General features: G+C 41.6%; 1 non-coding gene across 1 annotated transcript; it reads left to right on the top strand.

Annotated features, from left to right (window-relative positions):
* Positions 1 to 4021: 4021 nt before the first annotated feature.
* Positions 4022 to 4128, top strand: LOC138810916 (U6 spliceosomal RNA). Its single transcript, XR_011367266.1, has one exon. It is a non-coding gene; the product is annotated as a U6 spliceosomal RNA (small nuclear RNA).
* The last annotated feature ends 1948 nt before the right edge of the window (positions 4129 to 6076 follow it).

Consider the following 6076-nt stretch of genomic DNA (forward strand, 5'->3'; position numbering starts at 1 on the left):
CCCTCCAGCACAAAATGACTTTAGATAGGGAAACGAGTTCCCTGACTTCAGTGTAGATAACAAAGCGACCGTCACTCAGAGAGAAAAGTGAACTACCCCTAGATAGTCCTTGTCAGGAAAAAAATGCCCCTATGCAGCTAATAACAAGGAAAAGAGTACCAGACTGTCTGTGTTAATCTTTAAAGACTATAAGGGCAATGTCTGACCCTGTTGGCAGCTGATGCCAGAGTAGGAATACATGGCCAGAGGAGGGCAGAAAATCACAATGGCCTTTCAAACGAATGAGAAAGCTACAGAGGATGAAAAGAGCCTTGAAGGCCATTGTAGACGTTGCATTGTTTTAGTTTCTCTCCCACAAATCTCTCAGACATCACAGAGAAACCAAAAAGATACCTTTCCCCCCTGCATTCATCTCTTTGAAGTTTTACAAAGAAGGCGGTAGCTCCTGATCCAGTTAGGATCAAACTATCTTAAAGTCCACAAGCTGGGAGCCAGCACAAGACTTTGAAGGGAAAAATCTGCTGTTTTTAGCAGCTGAACATAAATGAGAAGATAGGAAGAAGCCAAAACACTACTCTGTCTTTTTCAATGTTCTTTCAAGTTATTGCTTTAATTTTTTTCTTTTAAGAAAGATGAAAAAGAAAAGAAGGAAAGATGAAAGCTGGTACTGGTGGCTCACACCTGTCATCCTGGCTACTCCAAATATAAGGACATCAGGATATCGGTTCAAAACCAGTCCAGGCAGAAAAGTCTAGGAGACTCCAATTAGCCAGCAAGAAGCTAGGCTGGAGGCATAGTATGATGCCATGAGCAAGCAAACTGAGTGAGCACAAGGTCCTGAGCTCAAGTCCTGGTACAGAAAGAAAGGAGAGAGAGAGAGAGAGAGAGAGAGAGAGAGAGAGAGAGAGAGAGAGAGAGAGAGAGAGAGAGAGAGAGAGAGAGAGAGAGAGAGAGAGAGAGAGATAGAGAGAGAGAGAGAGAGAAAGAGAGAAAGAGAGAGAGAGAGAAAAGGAAGGAAGAAGGAAGGAAGGAAGGCAGACAGGCAGGCAGGCAGGCAGGCAGGCAGGCAGGCAGGAAGGCAGGAAGGCAGGCAGGCAGGAAGGAAGGAAGGAAGGAAGGAAGGAAGGAAGGAAGGAAGGAGAGAGAAGGAAGGATGAAAAAGAAAGTAAAGGAGGGAGGAGAGAGAGAAAGAAAGAAGAAATAGAGAGAGAAAGAAAGAAAGAAAAGAGAGAAAGAAGAGAGAGAAAGCCTACATGTTGATTTAATGTAAGGACATGGGACAATCCCTAAACTGGGCCAATTTGTGTGTGTCCTGGTTGAGTTAGATATAGTAAATACTTGCTAAGCTTCTGCTAGGTGCCAGGTTGGCTATTTCTTGCATATGGAAAGTAACATAAAAAATGAGCAGAGTCTTTAGCAGTGAAGGCAAAAAGAAGAGGAGGAAGGGATTCATTGGGGTGAAAGAATTGGGCAAGATTCCACAGATCTGGGCTGGCGCCAAGGGTCGTGAAGAGGAGCCAGCAGGAAGAAGAAACAGCAGAAGCTTTGCCTTGCCATATCCACAAATTCCAAATTAGTCACCCAGGAGCACCAGGGTTTTTGAGACTCCAGTCCTTAAATGCTTTACAAGATCCTAAAGCTTTGGGGGAAAATAAAAGTGTAATTCCAGCTTCATTGGGAATCTGCGCTTCGAACAGTAATACAGTTGTAATTAAGGCAGCCTGGTTGGCTGAGAAAGGAAGAAAGGAAGGAAGCAGATATGTACCTCAGAGCAGCAAAAGGATTTGAGATCCTGGATCCACTCCTTCCTGAGACCCAGCCTCAGGGCTCTCCATGGACTGCATCTGCAGCTAATGTTCTCTTTCAGCTTTTAGCTAGTTTTGAGTTAAGGATTCTGTCAGTCCAGCCCAAAGAATCATGTTTAATCTAGTACCATCATTTTCTTTCATTACACAATGATTAAATCTAAATCGTGATTCCTTTTGTTTTTGTCTTTGATCACACTTCAAAATTGCAATGGGAAATGTCAGTGACAAATATCCTCATGCTGTGTGGGGGACTAGGGTGGTACACAGGCGAGCTCTTAGTTCTTAGCATTAACCTTCAAAGGAGATAGGAATGTATTCCTGGAACAGGACTGAGGTAAGAGTTGATGACTTGGAATCTGCCCTGGGACTCTAACAACAAATAAGAAAATATTTCATTAAAATAGACTCATTCTGTGTGTGTGTGTGTGTGTGTGTGTGTGTGTGTGCGCTGCGCGCGCGCGGATGCATGCGCACACATGCACACGCGCGCTACTCCTGGGACTTGAACTCAAGGCCTAGGTGCTGTCTCTGACCTTTTCCCTCAAGCCTAGTGTTCTACCACGTGAGCCACAGCTCCATTTCTGGCTTTTTTTTTTCTTTTTTGGTAATTAATATAGATAAGAGTCTCACAGACTTTCCTGCCCAGGCTGGATTCAAACTGTGATCCTCAGGTCTCAGCCTCCTGAGTAGCTAGGATTACAGGTGTGAGCCACCAGCACCAGTCAACTGTCTTCTAAACTACTTTATATCAGCTTGTCTTAGCACAGGCTCACTCCTCCTCACTCCTTACGGTTTGTAACAAAGGCTATGTGTCCAAATATTTGAGACAAAGGTCTATTCACTAGTGTCACAGAAAAGGCAGCAATCCAGACATTGGCATAAGTAAAGAAAGCAATTGTTCCCGTGAAGTTTAACATTTCTACCATGCAGACAGTGTGTCCCCTTAGTTCCCAAACATGAAGAATTTAAAGCCCAAGTTGTTTTTTATATTATTATCTTTTTGTTATTTCATATTTCAGCATCTGTCATTTTTAATTTGAGCTCATTTATTTATGATAGTGAACTGAAAAAAAACATGACCCTAAGTAGTTTCTCTTGTTTATTAAGCCCACATTCTTATTTCTTAGTTCTTATGTTATCCAAGCCCTTAGCTATTTACCTGCATTTATTTCTTGCTTTCTCTTCTTGCCTCAACAATATGCTTTTGTATATATGGTTTACTAAGAATGGGAAGTCACAATGCAAAGATACAACTCTGAAAGGTATTGTATAAAACTAACATAGAACACAGTGCCAGTGGCTCATGCCTGTAATCCCAGCTTCTTAAGAGGCTGAGATATGAGGATCAAATTTTGAAGCCATCCCAGGCAAGAAAGTCCATGAGATTCTTATCTTCAATTAACCAGGGAAAAAAAGCCAAAAGTATGGCTTTCTCTGTGAGCCACATATCTGTGGCTCAACTAGTAGAGCTATAGCCTGTAGAAAACAAAAACAAAAACAAAAAAAGCTCAGGACAGCACCCAGACCCTGAGATCAAGCTCCAGGACAGGCACACACACCAAAAAGCAATGATGAGATAGAAATCCTTTCTAGTACTGTTAAATAAAGTAAATGATATGGGGATAATTGTTATTAAAATCAATTAGTTTACTGTGTTAATTTCTCACACTATAACAACAGCTCTAGTTTCTAACTTAAATTTAATTGTCTTTGAGACAGGATCTCAATTTCTATGTAGACCAGGCTGGGCTTGAACTCTCAAATCCTTTTCCTTAGCCTTTCAAGTACGGGGATGACAGGCATACACCACTAAGCTTAGGAATATATACTACCTCTTTACTTGGTACCTATATAAAGGCTGTTGGTTATTCTGATTGCAAATATTCACATGCTAAAAATGTAAAATGTCTCCAGGTTGCTCCTGCCTGTAATCCTAACTATTCAGGAGGATGAGACCTGATGATCATGGTTTGAAGCCAGTTGGGGCAGGAAAACTCATGAGACTCTTATGTCCAATTAAACATCTAAAAATCAGAAGTGGAGCTGTGGCTTAACATGGTAGAGCACTAACCTTGGGTAGCACCCATGCCTTGAGTTCAATCCCCATGACTGACAAAAAAAAAACAAAAAACAAAAACACTGTCAAAAGAAAGCAATGTTTCATAATCAGAGACAAAAATGATCTATACATGTAACAAAAAGCACAAGTAAGCGTGCTGGCTTCAGCAGCATATATTCCAAAGCTGGAACAGTGCCGAGAAGATTAGCATTGCCCATGAGCAAAGATAACATACAAATCATGAATGTTCCTCTCATTAAATAAGGAGCAAGAACAATGAGCATCTCTGTACAATGTAGTTAGAATGGGACTAGCTTCCTTCCTCATATCCATTCTGAAATCCCAAGCATCTTTGGATTCCAGCTCTGCATTCTGGATCTGCATCAGTCTTAGTCACTGATATGGGTGTCACTGATATGATTTATTGAGGATGCCTGACATGTCCGCCACATCCAGGAAAGTACCAGCACAAGTCAAAGATCATTTGGAACAATCTGGAGGAAAGCTAAAGACTTGGATAGCATTTTCCACCTGAGGAAATCTGCTATTTAGCAAACAGTTAAGGTTTTTATGTTTCTCAGTACAGTACAATAGAGATCTTGTTTGAGTTCATTGAATTCTCCACCTCTGAAGTTGCAAGTGCACTTTTTTGCATGTAGGGCTACCAGGGGCATGCCAGAAAAATAATTGAAAGGTGAAAATCATGAACTAATGCCTTGCACTAGTGGCTCATGCCTGTAATCCTAGCTATTCAGGATGTTGAGATCTGAGGATCTCAGTTAGAAGCTAGCCTGACAAATCCAAGAGAGTCTTATCACCAATAACCAGCAAACAGCTTAAAGTGGAAATACGAGCCTGGAGGGAAAAAGCTAAGCAAAGCCAGGCACCAGTGGCTCATGCCTGAATTGCTAACTACTCTGAGGATTGTGGGTAGAGCCAACTGGAGCAGTTAAGCCCATAAGATTCATTAATGACCAAAAAGCCAGAAGTGGAGGTGTAGCTCAAATGGTAGAGCTTAAGCCTTAAGGGGAAAAAACAAAACAAAACAAAACAAAACAAAATGCTCAGAGACAGCAGCTAGGCCTTGTGTTCAAACCCCAAGACCAGCACACCAAATGCACATGTATGTGTGTGCACACACGCTAAGCAAGAGTGTGAGATCCTTGATTTCAAGCCCCAGTACCAGCATGAAAAAAAAAAAAATCATGAGCTAAGGATACCTTAGAATTCATGTTAATTAAATTATTTTTAAAATATTTTTTCATTACCAAAGCACAGACTGTAAACAGTGGCTTTAAGTCCAAGTCTTTAGGTGAAAGGACAGACCCAGTCAAACAGCTCTACCAGGAAGGATATCTGCAAATAAGATGATTATTTTACAGACACTTACAGATTCCAGAGCACACATATTGACTGTATTTTCTGGCTGTGTACATAGGCCAGTAGAGCTGTGTACACTTATTTGCTCAATCCGCAGTGAGCAAAAGATGTACATGGGGGCTGGGAAGTTGGCTCAGTGGTAGAGCGCTTGCCTTGCATGCCTGAGGCCCTGGGTTCGATTCCCCAGCACCATATAAGCAAAAAGAAAAAAGCCGGAAGTGGCACTGTGGCTCAAGTGGTAGAGCACTAGCCTTGAGCTGAAGAGCTGAGGGACAGCACCCAGGCCCAGAGTTCAGGCCCCACGACCGGACCCAAAAAAAAAATCAAAAAAAAAAAAAGATGTACATGGTCTTGAATATAGTTGTGACCCTTAACTTTTTTTCTTTTTTGTACTGTCCTGGGGCTTAAATACAGGGCCTGGGTGCTGTCCTTGAGTTTTTGTACTCAAGGCTAACTCTCTACCACTTGAGCCACAGCTCCACTTCCAGTTTCTTTTGGTGGTTAGAGATAAGAGTCTCATGAGCTTTCCTGACTGGGCTAGCTATGAACTATGATCCTCAGATCTCGGCCTCCTGAGTAGCTCAGATTACAGATGTGAACCACAAGCAATGGACTGTGACAATTAACTCTTAATCAGTATCAAAATCCAAACCCTGAGCATTTAAGCTAGAGTCCAGAATTAAGCTGTCCAATAAGCATCTGATTATTATCACAACAATGAAATAGAATTAAAACATCACTTTCCAAAAACTTTATTTCAAGGTTGCAGGGATCATCTATTATTTAAAACAAGCAGAGTACTGAAGAGGAGGAGCTTTAAGATAGATGG

The sequence above is a fragment of the Dipodomys merriami genome, unplaced genomic scaffold, assembly GCF_024711535.1.
Source record: "Dipodomys merriami isolate MVZ:Mamm:240054 unplaced genomic scaffold, mDipMer1.0.p SCAF_51, whole genome shotgun sequence".
Classification (NCBI taxonomy): domain Eukaryota; kingdom Metazoa; phylum Chordata; class Mammalia; order Rodentia; family Heteromyidae; genus Dipodomys; species Dipodomys merriami.